At 38.5% G+C, this 21,334-nt stretch overlaps 1 protein-coding gene across 1 annotated transcript in view; it reads left to right on the top strand.

Annotated features, from left to right (window-relative positions):
• The window catches only part of fbxo9 (F-box protein 9), an 884,197-nt gene that overhangs the window by 585,902 nt on the left and 276,961 nt on the right, over nucleotides 1-21,334 (top strand). The window lies entirely within an intron of this gene.

Genomic DNA, 21,334 nt, shown 5'->3' with positions numbered 1-21,334 from the left:
CACATTATTTCCCTGCTGAAAAATTCATCTTAAACTAGCCTAAGCTGGTTGGCTGGTCGACCAGCCTGGTTTTAGGTTTTTTTTGGCCATTTGCAGGCTGGTTTACAGTCATTTCCAGCCTGGTCTTAGCTGGTCAGGCTGGAAAATGACCAGCTAAAACCAGCAACCAGCTTAAGGCTGTTTTTGTTCAGCAGGGTTATCATCAGTCATTATTACACTTTCTTTAATGTACTTAAAGGTGCAGTAGGTGATTGTCTTCAGAAACATTTTTTGTTGCACTGGTTTAATAAGTCTCTTCACATTCTAATAGTAGGCTAATGATTAAAGTAAATGATATAAATTAATGTATTTTTATATTCTGAATAAGGCATAAAACTGAGAAATGTTCATCCAATTAAATATTGTTGACCGACAAAAAACTCAATTACAACAGGCAACTCAAACTATCTGTCAACAAATTTCAATTTGAGCTACTGCGCAGCCTCTTTAAGCAAACAGATACGTCACTCGCGCACACGTGAAGCATCTACCGCTGACAGAGAGACGTCATCAGGCAAACTCATCCCGAATATCTTTCTGAAATACTAGCGCAGCCTTGTTTGCATGAAAAGAAAGATTGTTTCTGAAAGGGCTTCTGCCAAGAATTCAGAATCAAAACTTTTCTAAAACCCAAATCAATACCGGAGTTACTTTTGCATGCTGGAGGAAAATGACGTTATGCAGTTCAACGATCTGAAGGATGATACCACGGCTGAAGGATTTCTTTTAGAGAAGTGTATGTTTTAAAACTATTTTAGCCACACAAAGCTGATGTAGACTGTGTTCTTGTTTATGAATGGGTTTATATGCACAGAAGTGTTGTTCAACCACTGAAAACGTCCGGCAGAAGATTGGTTCAATTTCATGGAGTATCTTTTACAGCATCCATAATAAAGTCGGTTAAATAGATCTGAGCATTCGTTTAGTTGTTCAAAAGACGGAGCTGAAAACAAGCGATGTACGAGGATCAGTGAGCACAATTGAAAATGATAAGTCACTCGTTGTCTTGGTAACGTAAACGTAAGTATAATGTAAAAAGATGACACGATATTTCAGTTTTTAGCTCTCTTTTTTCTGATCTTCTTTTTTATTTAGTTTAATAACAAAACATAAGTAAATGTGCTCTTCTGACTAACCAGCTTTACTGAGGTGAAGTTTGATTTATATTTGTTCATTTTTTAACTGTTTTAGGGAAATGTAATTCCTGCACCCGCTGGCCTGTCAACAACTTCGCTTGATAAAGTGCGCGTCTCCATAGAGTTTTCTAACTAGTGAATGACATTAACCAGTGTTACGTATATCTAATCAGTGCGCGTTCGATGTTCATGACTTAAGGAGGCTTGGCTTTGGACGGCAGGGGAGGGTTGTAACATTTCTAAGCTATCATGCTAACCCAGCTGAAAAATCCAGCTTAAACCAGCCTTGGCTGGTTGGCTGGTTTTAGCTGGTTGACCAGCCTTGTTTTAGAGGGGTTTTGGCCATTTCCAGTATGGTTTCCAGCCATTTCCAGCTATTTCCAGCTTGGTCTTAACTGGTCAGGCTGGGAGATGACCAGCTAAAACCAGCTTGACCAGCCTAGCCAAGCTGGGAGTCCAGCCAAAACCAGCTATGTCCAGCTAAGACCAGGCTGGAAATGGCTAGAAACCAGCCTGGAAATGGCCAAAACCCCTCTAAAACCAGCCTGGTCAACCAGCTAAAACCAGCCAACCAACCTAGACTGGTTTAAGCTGTTTTTTTCAGCAGGGAATGCTAGCATTCTGGCAGTTTACCTACTGCACCTTTAATTTTACGTGTATTTTCATTGTTGCTGAATGTGTAATTGTTGTTCTAGCCAAGGATATAACCTTTAGCACTTCTTAAACAGTAGACACATCCCTGCTGTAAAAAAAACAGCTCAAACCAGCCTTCACTGGTTAGTTGGTTATAACTGGTTGACCAGTCTGGTTTTAGAGGGGTTTTGGCCATTTTGAGGCTGGTCAGGCATTTCAAAGCTGGTCAGGCTGGGAAATGACCAGCTAAAACCAGTCAGGTTTAACCTGAACATAGCTGCATGGTTTTAGCTGGGCTCCCAGCCTGACTAAGCTCGTCAAGCTGGTTTAAGCTGGTCATTTCCCAGCCTGACCAGCTAAGATCAGGCTGGAAATGGCCAAAACCTTTCTAAAACCAGGCTGGTTGAGCAGCTAAAACCATCTAACCAGCTTAGGCTGATGTAAACAGTTTTTTTTTTTAGCAGGGATAGCTTAAAAAACTTAAAAACAATATCAGAATTATACAACAAATATCATCAAATATGAGACAAATTCTGATATAATGAAGCTCTAACAGGACAATAGTGTCAATATCTTAGCCAACTCATTCAAGCTTCCCACTCAATTATTGACAGCGCAGTCAAATCTACAATATTTATGTACATTAAATGTCTTTTATCTTCAAATTAATCATAAGTGACTCCATCAGGTGACAGAAATGCTGAAGAAGACAAAAACACTCGCTCAGTTCAGGTCCAGTTCTCCTCTGGCCAGATGAAAAAAACACAGTGATTTATGATTTCAGGCCGCAAGTCAAATTTATGGACTGATATTATATTATAACCATAATTATCTAAATGATTATAGATGCCTAGCTCATTGCTCTTCATAAAAATGAACTGCTGTTAAATTTCAAACAAATCATTAATAATTTATGCCTCAATTACCATTTAATTCAATTATTATCACAGCATTTTTCATACCTAAAGTCATCTCTCAAAACTAACAAGGCTAAACGTGATCATTTACAAGTTTTGTGAATGTCTTGATTAAATATTTAGTTGCACTTGTCAAATTTAGAACAAAGTCAAAGTCCACTCATATAATTTACAGTAGACTGCGTATTGCGTAAATGTTACTGAATAATCCTCCTGGAACATTGAAGAATGACAGCAGGGCATCCTTCAAAGAATATTTTATCGAATATACTTAAGAAATAGGATGATCAAATTCAATCAGTCTCCAAAACAAGCAACAAAATGACCTGATCCCGTTCATTTTTTATGCAGACCTGATTACAAGAGATTCGTTTAAGTGAAAAACACTAGAGTAATTTACCCTATGAGCTGTTTAGATTGTTCAAGGATTCATATTTTATTAACAATTAATACAATAAACTGAATACATAATTAATAATTATTTAACATTTTTAGAAAGCATTTCAGGAATAATTATTAATAATAAAATAATTATTTTTATAATTAAAATGAATACTATTATAAATAACAACAGCTAAGAAAAATGGGGAAAACCATGAATTAATTACATTTCTTATCAATATGGGTATTAGAAAAAGAAAAAGATGATTAATTAATTTTATTGCAAAAATTATTATTACTATTATTGTTATTATATTTATTGTAATTATTATTATTATTATTGTTATTATATTTATTGTAATTATTATTATAATTATTGTCACTGTGCTTGTAAATGATTAAACGATTAAAGGGATAGTTCACCCCAAAATAAAAATTCTGTTATCATTTACTCTCCCTTCACTTGTTCCAAACAGAAGTTCTGTTAAACACAAAGATTTTTTTTTGAAAAAGCTAGAAACCTGTAACCATTGACTTCCATGTATTTGTTTTTCCTATTATGGAAATCAATGGTTACAGGTTTCCCCAAATAAAATAAAAAAATCTTCTTTTGTGTTCAACAGAAAAAAAAAAGAACCACTTGAGGGTGAGTAAATTAAATTTTTTGGGTAAACTATCACTTCAAAGTTCAGATGTTAAAACAATTCATGTTCTCATGGGTAATAACAACATATGTTGTGAGTTTTAAGCATTTCAAACATGGGGTCAATATTATTAGCTCTTGTTTGAGTAGATGCACTTAAGAAAAGTATGCAAACTGATTTGAAAGTTGTATTGCACACATGCAGTATTTGCATTGTTTTATTGCATTTTAAAAAGAAATTGGAATAAAAAAAAAACCCTGGGTATTACTTTTGTGTGTATTTTAATGCACTTAGAAAGATAAGTGGAGTAAATTGCCACACATTAAAAGCGATAAGTATTTTCAACTTATTAAACGTACAACTCTTATCTTTTAAGTAGAGCTCACTCAAGTTTTTCAAGTATACATTACTTAAAATATTTAGGGCAACCAGTTTCCTCTTATTTTTTAGGTAAACTCAACTTATCCAGGCTTAGAGTCTAGTTTAAAATCTTTCTGAGGGTCTTTCTTCTGTTGAACACAAAGGAGGATATTGTGAAGAATTCTGAAAACCTGTAACCATTGCCTTCTATAGTATTTGCTTTCCCTACTATGAATAGTCAACAGGTGCCGTCAACCAGCATTCTTTGAAATATCTTCTTTTGTGTTTAACAGAAGAAACTTTAAAACCACATGAGGAGGAGTAAATGATGAGGTCATTTTCATTTTGGGGTGAACTATCTTTTTAAGGCGCTTTCAGCTGTGATTCAATTTACCCATTTTAACAGTGGAACACTGGAACACATACGTAAAAGGCTAAATCTCAATTCTCTTTCTTCTCATGTTTCTACATCCATTTCTTGTCAGTGTCTTTGCCGTAACAGAGTGGTCGCCCCTGGTGAAGCAAATCAATAAGTCCAAAGAGCTGGCCTTTTTTTCCTCCTTTGGTTTTTCATCTCGCAGGGTTTAGGTCTTAATAACTGTGTTAGCCTGAGGAGCCGGCTGCTGGTGTGTGATGAAAGCTCTGTAATGAGAACAGGGAGAAAACGAATCGTACATCAGATGGAGCTAGAAGTTAATTAGCCAATGGTTGATTTGCACTGACCACAGAATTTTCTCAGCATGAAACACAACTTTAAGAAAAAACACTTTTGAGTCTTCGGATATGGCCAACGTTTCCAATTTAAAGGCTTTTCAACTGCTTTGATGCAATTTATTACAAGAAATGCAATACATTTTCAAGACTCACTCTTCAATCGCTGCTTTCAGAAACGCTGCCTTTACTCGATTTAAGTAAAGTAGCTAATCACTTTTTAAACATATATATTTTTAGGGGAAATATGTTTTATATGTGTATAATGTGTACATTAGGAGAAATTCAATTCCAAATAAATGAACTGAATCGCTGCAGCAAAATAAATCATGGGATTTTGTCCCTGTTTTTACAGCTGAAAAGATTTGCTTGATCACTATTAAAGTAAAGAGCATCATAAGAGTTCATTAAACAATTAAAAAACAAACAAACAAACAAAAAACTAATAAAAAACAAGCATACAAACAAACAATCAAACACACACACACACACACACACACACACACACACACAAAAGTATACAAATAAGTAAATAAACAAGCAGCCATACTAATAAACAAGCAAACAAACAAATAAATAAACAAATCAAAAAGCAAGCAAAATAAATAAACAAGTAAGCAAACAAATGTTTAAATGAATAAATAAACAAGCAAACATTCAAATAAATAGATAAATAAATAAATACACAAGCAATCATACAAATAAGCAAGCAACAAACTAAATAAATAAATAAACAAATATATAAATAAATAAACAGGCAAGCATACAAATACACATGCAATCAATAAATAAGCATACAAATAAACAAATAAGCAAGCAAAAAAAACAAGAAAAAACAAACGTATAAACAGAAACAATCAAAAAAGTAAGCGAACAAATAAACAAACAAAATAAATATATCTATAAATAAATAAACAAACAAACAAGTGTACAAATAAATAAATAAATACACAATCAATCATACAAATAAGCAAGCATTTAAATAAATAAACAAGCAAACAAACAAATAAAAAACCAAACACACACACACACACTCACACACACACATACATATATACATATATATATATATACATACATATATATATATACAGTTGTGTGTATATATATATATATATATATATATATATATATATATATATATATATATATATATATATATATATATATATATATATATGTATGTTGTGCCATAAAAATATGGCACAACTGGGCCAGAAATCTCAACTGATCGGTTCTAGGTATGATATCTATATATTATTCAGGTCTGGACTCTATGCAGGCCACTTCATGACTGTCCGTGTTTCATCCGTTTATACGATAAATATGATTTTAGCAGCGTGTTTGCACTCATTATAACCATTACCAATCAGGTTCTTTCCAGAATTCATGTGTAATTTATCTCCAACTCCGTCTTTCTCATGTCTTAAACTAAAAGTTTACTACATATGAGCAAACTTTATATTAGATAGATCAAAAGATCTGACCCATGCACACCACCCGAGAAAGGATAAAACAAAACCCACCAAACAAAGCTTTAATCTGTACTGACGCAGGTATAGCCAAGTAATCGTCAGGAGCTGCTTCATGAAATAATGATGATATGTTCAAGAGGATAAAAAAATAGCCGACAAATGAGATTGGATTGATTTGGATTCCAGTGCATATTCATTATGGGAAATGAAAGGGCTGATAAAACAGCCAAGCAAGCTTTGAAAAGAAGAAATTATTGACGTAGACGTCAAGCTTTCAAGATCAGAAGGGAAGGAGATTGTATGGTAAAGAATCATTAACGAATGGCCGGGATCAAGAAATAAAAAGGAAGACATCTATATTCATTACTGTGGAAAGTGGAAAGCGGGAACAATTATGACAAAGAATAGGACACAATAAACGAAATGGTGCACTTCATCTTGCAGGAAAGCATTCAAATTGATTTTGTGAACGTTGTCAAATACCGTAGACTGTGAAACATGTGCCTGCAAGCAGCAGTTAATGGAGAAGAAGGACTTGATGCAACAAATGGAAAAAAAAATATGGCTAACAGGACAGAGAGCAATGCTGCCTTCACATCATTTCCTTATAAGACGTGCTTACAAGCCTATTGCTTTCAAGTGCATTATGGTCTAAAGAAATCATTGAGGACATGTTATTTTTCCTGCCTGTTTCTTAGGGAAATAATATTACAGCTGAAATATATTAAAGTCATGAGTAAAATTCACTGCGCTGTCGAAAATTAACACGGTGCTAGTGCAGAACGGTGACTCAGTGGTTAGCACTGTCGCCTCACAGCAAGAGGGTCTCTGGTTCGTGTCTCGGCTGGACCAGTTAGCATTTCTGTGTGGAGTTTGCATGTTCTCCCCATGTTGGCGTGGGCTTCCGTCGGGTGCTCAGTCCAAACACATGCGCTATAGGTGAATTGGGTTAACTAAATTGGCCGTAGTGTAAGAGTGTATGGGTGTTTCCCAGTATTGGGTTGCGGCTGGAAGGGCATCTGCTGCATGAAACATATGCTGGAATAGTTGCCGGTTCATTCACCCTTGATAAATAAGGGAACATGCAAACTCCGCACGGAAATACCAACTGACCCAGCCGGGACTCGAACCAGCGACCTTCTTGCTGTGAAGCCACAGTGCTAACCACTGAGCCAGCATGTCGCCATTAGGAAATTATATTTAAGTGAACAAACCATGAAGACCATTAGATTACAGCAGACACCCGCTATTTGAGACAGAAACTTCCTCTCAGACACATCCCCAAAGCCTGAGCTCAGGTCTTCTTTTCCTCGCTCTTCTTCATAGACAGGATAGTGCTTTGAAGGTGATTTGTCCTGCTTGGATTCAGAGCAACAGATTCAGCTTTTATTGCCATCTCCAGTGGTACCCTTGGGCTGTTTTTCTCAGAATTGAAAAGGACTCAATTTTAAGCCCCTTGAAATGAATCTGTTGAAGAAACACACGAGTTTCACTGCTGCAGAGCTGTATGCATTGGATTTATGTGTAGTGCATGTCATATCAGTACATTTTCTTCCCCAATTTCTGTTTAACAGAAATATTTTGTTCAACACATTTCTAATCATACCAGTTTTAATAACTCATTTCTAATAACTGATTTATTTTCTCTTTGCCATGATGACAGCACGTAATATTTGACTAGACATTCTTCAAGATACTAGTATTCTGCTTTAAAGGGCATTTATTAGACCCCTTTTACAAGGTGTAAAATAAGCCTTTAATGTCTCCAGAATGTGTCTGTAAAGTTTAGCTCAAAATAGCCATCAGATCATTGATTATAGCCTCCAGAATCTGCCCATTTTGGTGTCTTGAGTAGTGTGTTTTTGTAGCCTGTGGCTTTAAATGCAAATCAGCTGCTTCTCCCCGCCCACAGTTCCTATCCATTTCTATACAAAAGTAATACTTAAATAAATGTACCTTATCCTTTCCAAGCTCCTTCTGATGTCAGGTGTGCTTTCCCGTCCACTTAGCCAGGGGTTCCCAAACTTTTCAGCACGCGACCCCTAAAATAACAATGCCAGTGACTCGCGACCCCAATATCCTCTGAGGTGGTTATAAATACAGAAAACTTGCATGCAATGGCGCACACACACACCAATAGACCAAAGTCTATTCTTCGTTTAATTTTTTAAATGTATTTCAGTGCTGTAAATGGGCCAGAACGTTTAACCTGGTGTTATAAAATTAATCTGCTGCATCTGACGCTATTGCTGTGTCTTTAATATAATGTATTTACCCCAGGGGTCGCAATCCAATAGAACTAGTAAATAAGCTACTATAGTAACTATAAACGGCTGTTTTTTTCTCTTTAGTTGGTTATGGATAAAATATGGTAATTCTAATGGTCTGATAATAATATTAAGTAGATTTTTGGAAATCACCAGGCGACCCCCCCTTCATTGTTCCGCGACCCCTCAAGGGGTCCCGACCCCCACTTTGAGAACCACTGCACTAAGCAACAAGTTGGCTGTGAGGCGAAGCAATGCTGTCGCTTAGTCGTAAGGTTAGTCGTAACCTAGCAGTCTCAACCCAGCATTTGGGTTAAAAGACCAACCCAGCGTTTATTTAGAGTGCATGTTATCATAGAACATGAGGTCTGTCAATCAATTTGGTGGGCGGGGAAAACCGCACTCCTATATCATGTGGGCCTCAAAATCACTGGGATTTGGATCCTATTTTAACATCAGGAAATTAGGAAAAAAAAGACTTGTTAGGTTTGTATTACTCCACTATGACTGTGCACACACTATACCTACACACAATTCTGTCCAAACAGCTTACAGAAGATGATTTTCATCAACTTCCAGGTCGGCTGTGAGGCGAAGCACGGCTGTTGCTTAATCGTAAGATTTTAAAAAGTGTGTATAAATATATTATACAGTAAACTAAATGTGTTATTCTTATGAGGAATGTTAAATACACACTGAATAACTTACGTCTCAGACAGAATTTCATTCTCTTCCCTCTGAACACTGCGCAAAGAAAATGACGGTTTCTCACGCTGATGTCCCTGGAAGTTGACGGGACGTGCATGCTCTTTTTCACGTCCACGTTCCCAACCCATCACTGCTGGGGTATAGATCAAGATCAATTTTCAACCCAAATTGGATTAAGTCAACCCAACTTTGTTACCTAGCAGTCTCAACCCAGCATTGGGCTAAAAAACCAACCCAGCGTGTTTTAGAGTGCATGTTATTATAGAACATGAGGCCTGTCAATCAATTCGGTGGGCGGGGAAAACTGCTCTCCTACGTCACGTTGCAGTGGGCCTCAAAATCACTGGGATTTGGATCCTAATTTAATGTCAGGAAATTAGGAAAAATAAGACTTGTTAGGTTTGTATTACTCCACGATGACTGTGCACACACTATACCTACACACAATTCTGTCCAAACAGCTTACAAAAGATGATTTTCATCATAGGTGCCCTTTAAAGTGTAATGTAAAGGCTTATCTGCACACTTTATATAATATTATTTGCTCTGCATATTACAAACTATAGTGCTGTCGCCTCACAGTAAGAAGGTCACTGGTTCGAGCCTCGGCTGGGTCAGTTGGCGTTTCTGTGTGGAGTTTGCATGTTCTCCCTGCGTTCGCGTGGGTTTCCTCTGGGTGCTCTGGTTTCCCCCTCCAAAGACATGCGCTATAGGTGAATTGGGTAGGCTAAATTGTCCATGGGCGAGGCAGTGGTGCAGTAGGTAGTGCTGTCGCCTCACAGCAAGAAGGTCGCTGGTTCGAACCTCGGCTCAGTTGGCGTTTCTGTGTGGAGTTTGCATATTCTCCCTGGGTTCGCATGGGTTTCCTCCGGTTTCCCCCACAGTCCAAAGACATGCGGTACAGGTGAATTGGGTAGGCTGAATTGACCGTAGAGTGTGTGTGTGTGAGTGAATGTGTGTGTGGATGTTTCCCAGAGATGGGTTGCGGCTGGAAGGGCATCCGCTGCGTAAAAACTTGCTGGATAAGTTGGCGGTTCCTTCCGCTGTGGCGACCCCGGATTAATAACTAAGGGACTAAGCCGACAAGAAAATGAATGAATGAATGAATGAATGAATAAATTGTCCGTATAGTGTGTGAATGAGTGTGTGTGGATGTTTCTCAGAGATGGGTTGAGGCTGGAAGGGCATCTGCTGCATAAAAAACGTGCTGGATAAGTTGCCGGTTCATTCCGCTGTGGTGAAAATGAATGAATGAATTAGAAACTATTATTATATGTGTGTTCCTGGACTATGTGGTTTATCTCATAAAAGAGGAATCTCAGTTATTTGTTTTCTGCACTTCCACAAATATCGGGCTCACCCATCCTTTCCAATACATTATTAATGACAAGTGGCAGAGAAATGACTGAAGAAGCACTTTTTATTCAGTATAGACAATCAGGAGTCAAGATGCTGCTTTAAAACAGTTTGGCATCTACATCATCCCAAGGCTCTTTTGAAAAGCTGTCATCCTTTATAGGCTGGCTTAACTTTATTCCGCTGACATCGTCCTCCTCAATAAAAAGCTTTTCTCTCTAGAGCAGAAGGTCTACGCAAGGCGCACAAAACACGAAATTGAATGTTTTTCTGTGCAGATTTCTTCACATTGGATTTAAAGGAGACCTATTATGCCAAACTCACTTTTATAAGGGGTTTAAACACAGTTGTGGGGTAACAGGGTGTGAATATAGCCAACCTCTAACGGTAAAAATGTATTAATTCTATCTTTTTATAATCACACTTGATAAAAACAGTCTGCAGAAACACTTTGATTGACATCCTCTCTTTCTACCAATCATTAGAGGAGGAAAGCCCCGCCCTCTAGTGAACATCTCTTCCTCATTAGCATAAACAGCTTTGAGTGAGAAGCAGCCGTCTGCCATTAGAGTTTGAATTCTATGGTGACACCTAGGTGTTAGTAGCTCCGCCCTCTTCTGAAAAGAGCCCACTCTCATTTAAATTTAAAGCGACAGTCACCAAAATGGCACAATTTGGATCGAGGTCTAAAAGGCTAAACCTCCACAACTATTCTGAAGGGTGAGGAAATGATGATTTTTGGTTGAATTATTCCTTTAAGTTACATTACCTGTAGTACCATTCACTCTCAGTTCAGTTTTAAGTTCTTGTGGTTGAACATTACAGAGGATTTGGCTTGGGCTATACACACACCGCCGCTGGGACTGGATAAAAGCACCACGTCTTAATTTTCTGAGAAGATGAAAGAAAGCCAGATTGCCTCAGAAACTACCTGTGAACTCTTATCGATGTGCAGCGGAGGGTGTACTGACATATTACATTTCATCCTGGTGTGGTAGTTGTACAAGAGAGGAACAGATTGCTCTGGAACGTGTTATCAATATTGCACAAGATATCATTGGTGTATAGAGCTACCATCAGTTCAGGACATTCATGTGTCCAGATGTCTGAGCAGAACCTCCAAAATGATCAGATATTAGGGCTGAACGATATTGGAAAAGACTGATATTGTGATATGCACTCACCGGCCACTTTATTAGGTACACCTGTCCAACTGCCTGTTAACGCAAATTTCTAATCTGCCAATCACGTGGCAGCAACTCAATGCATTTAGGCATGTAGACATGGTCAAGATGATCTGCTGCAGTTCACACCGAGCATCAGAATGAGGCAGAAAGGGGATTTAAGTGACTTTGAACGTGGCATAGTTGTTGGTACCAGACGGGCTGGTCTGAGTATTTCAGAAACTGCTGATCAACTGGGATTTTCACGCACAACTATCTCTAGTGTTTACAGAGAATGGTCTGAAAAAGAGGAAATATCCAGTGAGCGGCAGTTCTGTGGAGGCAAATGCCTTGTTGATGCCAGAGGTCAGAGGAGAATGTCCAGACTGGTTCCAGCTGATAGAAAGGCAACAGTAACTCAAATAACCACTCGACACAACCGAGGTCTGCAGAAGAGCATCTTTGAATGCACAACACCATGTGCTCCACACAAAGAGGAAACGGATCATCTACACTGTTTTCAGCAACAAGTTCAAAATCCAGGGTCTGTCATGGTATGAGGTTGTGTCAGTACCCTTGGCAAAGGTAACTTGCACTTCTGTGATGCACCATTAATGCTAAAAAGTGCACAAAGATTTTGGAGCACAAGGACTCGCATGGATATTTCAACAAGACAACGCAAAGCCACATTCTGCACACTTTACACTGCAGTCCTGGCTGCAGAGGAAGAGGATACAGGTACTTGATTGGTCTGTCTGCAGTCCCAACCTGTCTCCAATAGAGAATCTGTGGCACATTTGTAAGCGCAAAATGCGACACAGAAGACCTCTTACTGTTGCCCACTTTAAGGCTTGTTTACAAGAAGAATGGGACAAAATGACACCTGAAACACTTCATCATTTAGTGTCTTACCTTTTAACTGTTGTGAAAATGAATAGCAACATTATGAAGTGGTAAATGCATTACTGTTTTAAAGCATTTTAAAACAGTAAAGCTAAAATTGGGGTAAAGTTTAAAAACTAAAATTGGAATATGTGTTTATTTGGAAAAAAAAACAAACAATAAAAAGCATGAGGAACACATTAAATAATGTTTGTTGTGTTGTCTGTAATGAAATACATCATTCATTCATTCATTTTCTTTTAGGCTTGGTCCCTTTATTAATGTGGGGTTGCCACAGCAGAATGAACCGCCAACTTATCCAGCACATGCTTTATGCAGTGGATACCCTTCCAGCTACCACCCACACACACATTCACACTCATACACTACGGACAATTTAGCTCACCCAATTCACCTCTGCCACATGTCTTTGGACTGTGGGGGAAACCAGAGCACCCAGAGGAAACCCACGTGAACGCAGGAAGAACATGCAAACTCCACACAGAAACGCCAACTGACCCGGCAGCAACCTTCTTGCAATGAAATACAAGTGAAAGTAAATTTAGAAATCTCTACTTTTCATACTGTCCCAACTTTTTCTGATTTTTGGTTGTACATCCAGGCAGTTATAGTGTTCAAGCAAAATCTAGTATTACAAGTTTTATTATTTCAGAAATGTAGAACTCTCTGAAAATCTAAGAAAACACTGGACATTCATAATGGCGTCTGGAAAATAGGTATTCTAAATCTGCAGAGATCTCAACCGGAATGATTAAACTGCATTTCTGCAAAGGCAAATTCCTCGTGGAACTGCAAATAACTTTAGTGAGCAGCTGCTTGTCAATTGCCAATGCTTTATGCTTTTCCAAAGGCACATTCAAGGACGTTTCAAGCATTTCAAAGTGCATTTTCTCAGATAAATGGCATTTTCCATACATATTCTGACATTTTTTGACAACATTCATACGTCAATACAGAACACTTTGATGAAATGATTTATATTTTCACAAATTCTTTATTAAATGTGACAATAAAAACATTTATTATTTGTGTCAGTCATATTTTTGAGCCTTTTTCAAAATATCCAAAATGTAGTGTAAAATCAAAACCAATCAACTTGAGTTGAGGCCATAAGTGCCCTTCATCTCCTTAAAAAATTCCTCTTCTGCTCATCCTGTTGAACAGCCCTCAGACACATGACATAAATAACACACTATGCAATCAATAAATGCTCTTTGAAAAGAGAAATATCAATAACTTGAGTTGGCATTGTAAGTGCTCTTTATACTCTCAAGTAAGAAAAGTAGAAGCAATGAACATCAGACAGTGCAAAAAGACAACGATACACAACAGAACCGTACAAAAACAGTTTGCAGAGGAGCTTCCAATTCATATCTGGGTTGTCCATTGACAGCTAAATCAGGTTTGGAAGCTTTAAAAACACGACTGTTGTGTCCCAAATCACATAGCCCACTGTTCTGGTACTATTTCAGGTAGAAATTGGAAGTGTAGTACCATCAGTTCCAGCCTGATCTCACGAGAAAACGTAAGTATTTTGAGAGGGGTCTGGCTGCAGACCTGGTGCAGTGCAATCTGAGTTGAATTCAATGCTTTTTAATGGGATATAACCCCACCCCTAACCCTACCCGTCACAGTGATGTCACTCGCTCCATTTGAGTGCATTGTGTCTGACATTGCATCGCTGAGTAATGCAATCTCAGCCTGCATCATAAAGGCTGCATCCAGATACTATTGAGTATTTCACGTTTTGGCAGTTTAGTGGCTAATTCGTACTAATTCGAGTTCAGTCGTACAAAATTGTACGATTTTAAAAAGGAGGCGTGGCACCTAACCCCACCCCTAAACCCAACCGTCATTGGGGGATGAGCAAATCATACAAAATTGTACAAAATAGATCGTACCAATTCATACGCCACTAACTCAAAAAGCTACGAATGGCCATGAGATTGTGTTGTCAGTTCTCTAACCGCTAATGTTGGATGTGAATTCAATTACAACTACAAACTAAGGTAAAACCAAAGTGTAAACAAACTGTTTACTGTACGCAACCGTCAAGTGGAGAGGCTTTGGTAAAGTTGTTTATATGACTAGCAATTAATATCTATAGCCAACTGGAAAATATTTAAATGTTTAATGCTTTCTGTGTTAAGATCATACTTTATAAGTGCTAAACAGTTAATGTCTTATTCTTCCTGTAGTGTTCGGCACAAATCTGACCGACTTACAACTTAAAACACTCATAAATATTGTGTTTTACATCTGATTGCCTCAAGGCCTTATGATACTTGCACTTGGACATATAAAATGATGATCACCTCTTTCATTGAATTTTGAGTGTTTTAATCAACCTTGTTACACCTGTGGTGTTCCGGGTCAAAAGTGACCGCCATAGGAAATGAATGGGTATCCAGATTATATTCATTCATCAGACACACTGAAAAAAAAATATTCAGAGATGATTTCTTGGATTTACTAAATTTTTTAGGTAAATTTTTTAGCTTCAAAGTTTATTTGTGTTGAATTTAAACAAACAAATTAAGATGAACATTATTAAACTAAACTTGTTTGCTTAAATTCAACACAAATAAATTGTTTGCAACAATTCTGCATGCAACACTTTTTTTTTTCAGTGCAGAAAACAAACTCACTCACATAATTCTTTCTTTCTTTCTTTCTTTCTTTCTTTCTTTCTTCAGCCAAACTCTGGGTCTAGCAAGATTACTTTTAGTTTAGCATCAATTATTTTATTGGATTAGACCAGGGGTCACCAAAACTTGTTCCTGGAGGAGCGGTGTCCTGCAGATCTTAGCTCCAACCCTAATCAAACACACCTGAACAAGCTAATCAAGGTCTGCATACTTGAAACATCCAGGCAGGTGTGTTGAAGCAAATTGGACCTAAACCGCAGGGACACCGGCCCTCCAGGACCGAGATTAGTGACCCCTGGATTAGACCATTAGCATCTCACTCAAAAATGATCAAAATATAATAGATCTGTGTCCATTCCATACATTAGTACACTAATATAGTCCAATTGAAGGACTGAAGGAAAATTCTAGCACTCAGTGCACAGAAAAGGAAAGTGCATGGAAGCTCATTTTCAAAACCCATAATAGAGGCTCTTTAAATCTTTTAAGTGGGTTTGAAGCTGTCTCAAAAGAATCTTAAACATCTTGACGTGTCAGCTCATTTTAAATAAGCTGCTTGAACAAGCAGCAAAAATCGGTGAGTGTGTGCAAATCTGAGGATTTTTATATTCAGAGACCTGCAGATAGTTGAACAAACCTGAAGATACAGGTGTTGCTATACAATACTTGACTCTCAGACCTCTGCACTTCGCAACAGCAGATGAAACAATCATGACCTGGAGAACATTCGCTTGTACAGCTCAACCTTCTGCCCTGCACTCCAGGTCTGAGGGCTTTTTATGCATTTTATTTCTCTCTCTCTCTCTCTCTCTCTCTCTCTCTCTCTCTCTCTCTCTTTCTCTCTTTCTCTCTCTCCGTATGGCTGTATGCACTGTGCTTTTTTATTTGTTTATTTATAACATAATTATTAAACAGTATACACGATGAAATATTGACAAAGCAAGAGAGAATGAGAATAAATAAAGGTTATTCAAAAAAAAAAAAACAAATGCTATTCGTTCTTCTATTGTATGCAGAAGATAACTGACCAAGAAAAATAATTAAATAAAGAGAAAAACTATATACGAAATTCGTTTTAAAAAGATATTTGTTCCAAGAAAAATAGGCTATATTTTTGTTTGAGCCCGTCCACTATACTCAACTGTGCAGGTGGATGATTTTCGGTCAGTGGAAAGTAATGCCGAGTTCAGACTGCGTGATTTTCAAAGTCGTCGTGTCACAGATGTTTTCACACTGCATGTCTATCTGGGCTAGCGTTTCGTCGCTGCTTTGTTTACACTGCAAGATGTATCGGCGACAGGGACTTTCACATTGCATGACTTTACTATAGGAAGAATCGCCGACAACTTCATCCAAACTACATCTCACAGCCAAAAACACGTTGTATATCTTTTGTTATTAACTACATAATAAGAAAGAAGCCTTTAATGGGGTAGAAAATGTACATATTTGCTCACCTGGGTTTAAAGGGAATTAGCCATTTCTCCTCCACGTTGATAATAAACTAATTTCTTTCTGTATGAAACGTCAAACAGACACGGTTGCTCCTTAGTCAAACCTTCACTAGTTTTTCCTCCATCTCGTGGGTCCAAATAAACCGAAAAAGAGCGCTTTTAACTTCTCCCCCAGCCTCCCGCTGGCCTGCAGCAGGTATACACACACGCACACACAAGTGAATGCTGCTCTCTCATTGGCTGTAGGCGATCGCTGATGTTATTTTCAGTCAGAACTCAATTCACACGGCATGATTTGAATCGCCGACAGCTCTAGATATTCAGCACGGCAAATATCTCGCAGGCATCGGCGACTCATCAGTGATTCTCTCAGATCGCGTCTTTGATAGTTCATACTGTGTGATTGTCACTCACGTGCACGAGCAGCGATTTGCCTGTGATTTCAGGCATTTGTCGGCGATTTCTCAAAACCTGTCGGCGAGCCAAAATCAGGGCTAAAATCACGCAGTCTGAACTAGGCATAAGGATTTAATTAATGCTTCTCTAATTGTATTGTATCACAATCTTCTGTCATATATTAGCATTTTTTAATACGTCATCATTTTACAGATTACGTCTTGAGCACCTGATTTTCCTTTGTGCGGATGTGCTTTATTACATTTAAATATCAAAGAAAATATATTAATTTAAAAAAGAAGGCGAATAGATGAATGTCATAACGAATATCCTTAATGTTGCCTTTGACAGTAAACATCAGTGTTTCTTGATTTGATTGGGGGAAGGGGGCGGGGTGGTGCTGGATTTGTGCATACCTTCGAATAAAATCCTGCAGGCGCTCCTGCACACACACACATGTTTCCAGCCTATTCTTGTAGAGATGGTAAATATTGAGGCAAATGGACAAATCCTACCTCTTTTTAATTAAAAATCGTGACCTATCTCATCACCTTGGGCATCCTTGAGTATATTGAGCTCTCTATCAGTGCTCGTTTTACATAAGCTGTAATTGAATATTACAAAAAGTAGTGAAATAATTACTGATATACTTACTCTCTGTCTGTATGTGTGTATATAGTCAATATTTAAAGGGGATTTAAAAACAGTTTGAGCTGAGACAAGCAAGAAGTCAGGTTGCTGGTTCAAGTCCCGGCTGGGTCAGTTGGCATTTCTGTGTAGAGTTTCCATGTTCTGCCCGTAATGGCGTGGGTTTTCCCCCGGTGCTCCCGTTTCCCCTTCAGTCCAAACACATGCACTATAGGTGAATTGGATAAACTAAATTGGCCACAGTGTATGTGTGTGAATGAGTGTGTATGTTTCCCAGTACTGAGTTGCTGCTGGAAGGGCATCTGCTGTGCAAAACATAAGACAAAAGAAAATGAATGAATGAATGAATGAATGAATGAATGAATAAATAGCTGCAATGAAGTCTACCTTTATCAATAGGAATTGGGGAAATAGTAATGTTGTGGTATGACAATGAGTGTAAAATATAAATAATGATCAAAATGATAAATGAAATCTCAAATGTTTGCTCTTAAATTAAGTTATAATTGCTTTAACATTAACGCATTTAATTAAGAGTGCATGCTGAGTCAATATGTTGAGCATGGAGAGGGATGAGGCTTAACATAATTGTTAATTACACCTCTAATGAAAAATTGGCTCTGCTGAAAGGACTGAAAGGAAAAACAATCTAATAGAGAATTCAGATGTGATTCAGATGTGATTCAGGCTCATTCTGACGTTATGTACCCCTGTATACATTTCTGGAGAACGAGAAATGCGTACCAGGAGCTGCATTTTTTTTTTGCAGTTTTTGTGAATCCACCAGAGGCCGCTGTGTTTGCTTTTTCAGATCTCAAATTTTTCTTGTGAGTGCCATTTACACCTGCTGTTTTCGTGTAAATTCACTAGAGAAGCGCTGTCGAATGACTGACTGACAATCCGGTAGCCCCACCCACCGCCTTCATTAAACCCGATAGTGTTTTCAAAAACACAGATTGACCAGCGACCACCCACTACCCCGAACCCAACCGACTGCGTTTAAAAAGCAATCCGGAAAAAGAAAAGCCCTGATTTTTACCACATTTTCACAAAAGACAAAAACGAAAGCCAAGAAATACAATAAACAAGTAAATAGCAGGGTGAGAATGTGGTGAAATCTAAAAACGTGGTAAAATCAGGCTGCTGTGAGGGCTTTTCTTTTTCTGAATTGCTTTTTAAAACAATTAGGGAAGGGGGTGGGTGAGTCAATTGGTGCCTTTTAAAATTATATCGGTTGAGTATAGGGATGGGGGTGCGTGGGTGGATCGATCAGTCAGTCAACAGTGCCCTCTGGTGGATTTACGTGAGAACAGCAGGTGAGAATGGCACTCGAGAGAGAAATTTGAGATCTGAAAAAGCCTACACAGCGGCCTCAGGTGGATTCGGGAAAACAAAAACTGCAAAAAAAATGTATCTCCTGGGACATATTTGGTACTCTCCAGAAATGTATATAGGGGTATGTTTTCAGAATAAGCATGGGTCATTAATTTTTGTTGTTATTGGTGTCTTTAAAAACCTCCAGACCCTTAATTTTTTGTTGTTATGGTTGAAAGTCTATTCACAGTTCAATAGTCATACCTGCCATCACTTTCCCGGGAGTTTCCCGTTTTTTAGACCTATCTCCCGTATTTGTCTCTGGAAAATCTCCAGGAATTCCAAAACCCCCCCCCCCCCCCCCCCCCCCCCCCCCCCGCTTGTCAGCTTTTTGGTATAGTCCGGCTAGCTTATTGGTTCAGTCCCCATGCGCACCGAACCCAACAAGCAACCATTTTGATAACCTTTCGGATGCACCTTTCCCCCCCGCTTTTCTTCACTTCGCGCAACCAACCCTACCCCCCGTGCCCCCACTAATATTATCTAGTCGAATATTATGTGCTGTCATCATGGCAAAGAGAAAAGAAATCAGAAAGGAGTAATTAAAACTATCATGTTTAGAAATGTGCTGAAAAATCTTTCTGTTAAACAGAATTTGGGGCTCATCAATTTGACTTCAACTGTATGTATTAAAATAGAAAATGCAATGATTTAACACAGTACTGTAGACAAAGAATAGATGATTGTGTACTGGATGTCAGTGTATTCTATATAGGCTGTTCATATAGTTTTGTTGCATATCCAGACCTCCTGGAGGCTGTTTTGTTTATATCTTTCAACCAATATGTGCATGCCACCCTCTGGTACAGCAGGCAAGGTTATAACCCTGAATGAATTTAAATGGTAGGCAGCGACTGCAGAAACATCCCACTCTGCACATGTGCTTTTGGGTCACACTTTTTTCCTCAGGTAAGCCGTTGGTTTAACTCAGGCTAATATATGGTCCATCTGGTCGCAGATGTCCCGGAAGAATTATCAGCTAATTATCTGTGCATGGCATAACCGTTGATAGCTGACTTCAGATTTATCCACGGCGCAGGCTGGCATATGGGGCCGCTGCAACAAGCAACATCCCTGCTTCATCAGACCGAGACGCTTTAATGTCCAATAATTCCACCACCCCCAGGTGGAGAGAGCATCTGTTTTTCTCTGGGACTCAGCAGAGGAGATTCCAACACATATAGACTTTGATGGGACTGGGCAAAGACTCCGTCAAAAAAAGTCTGTTCCCTCTGCGGTCCTATTTGCTCCCAAGCTGATTTTGTTAAAGGGTCACGAAACACCAAAACACATTTTTTGAGCTGTTGACAGTCGTATATGTGTCCCACACTGCTAAAAACCCTATTAGGACACCTATATTTCACTAAAAAGTGTAAATTGGTTGTTTTTGTGTTATTTCAAGCAAATTCGTACTTCCTGTTTGAAACGAATTTTTGAAGCTGCGTCACGACCATGACATAATAGCGTGTATTCCAGCTTGCAGACTGGGCGTCTGTGCCAGAGTGAGTCTTATTACGTCTTACAGTGTGATGCATTAATGCATGAGTAAGGCTTGGTTCAAACCAATCAGCGCGCTCTACTGTGCAACTTCATTAATATTCATTTGTGTCACCGTGCTTACCCCACAAAGACGCCACGTTGTGTTGGCAAAACAAGCGTGAAGTGTTGCTTTTATAGTTTGCTGCCGTTAAGTTTCGTTTTTATTTTCTCTCTGTGAGAGCTTATCTGGATCATGTGTGGATTACAGTGTACGTGACGCTCGACAACAATAACTTACGTGTCTAAGGAGGATTATTGTTTACCTGAGAGCTGTTCTCATCTGCAAACGCTGAAATCCGGATTTGCTTGTAGTATTCTCTCCATATAGACGCGGCTCTAGTAGTTGCTGGTGATTGTCCTGTCTCTACAGATTTGGTAAGTGAGCGACCAGTGCTCTTTGTTTATTCAGTTTGTTCGTATCGAATTAAGTTAACTATAGCACTGAGTGCAGAAATGTTAGCACCGCATTTTGTGACCGGAATAACACACGCGACTTTCTGACACTACCTGCCGTGTGCATCTAAGTTTACGGGAAATGCGGAGTTTTTTTTTCTCTCATTCGCCGTGCGGTATCAAACATTG

The sequence above is a fragment of the Danio rerio genome, chromosome 13, assembly GCF_049306965.1.
Source record: "Danio rerio strain Tuebingen ecotype United States chromosome 13, GRCz12tu, whole genome shotgun sequence".
Lineage (NCBI taxonomy): Eukaryota > Metazoa > Chordata > Actinopteri > Cypriniformes > Danionidae > Danio > Danio rerio.
The sequence above is the reverse complement of the archived record's forward strand: the minus strand, read 5'-3'. Positions and strand labels throughout refer to the sequence as shown.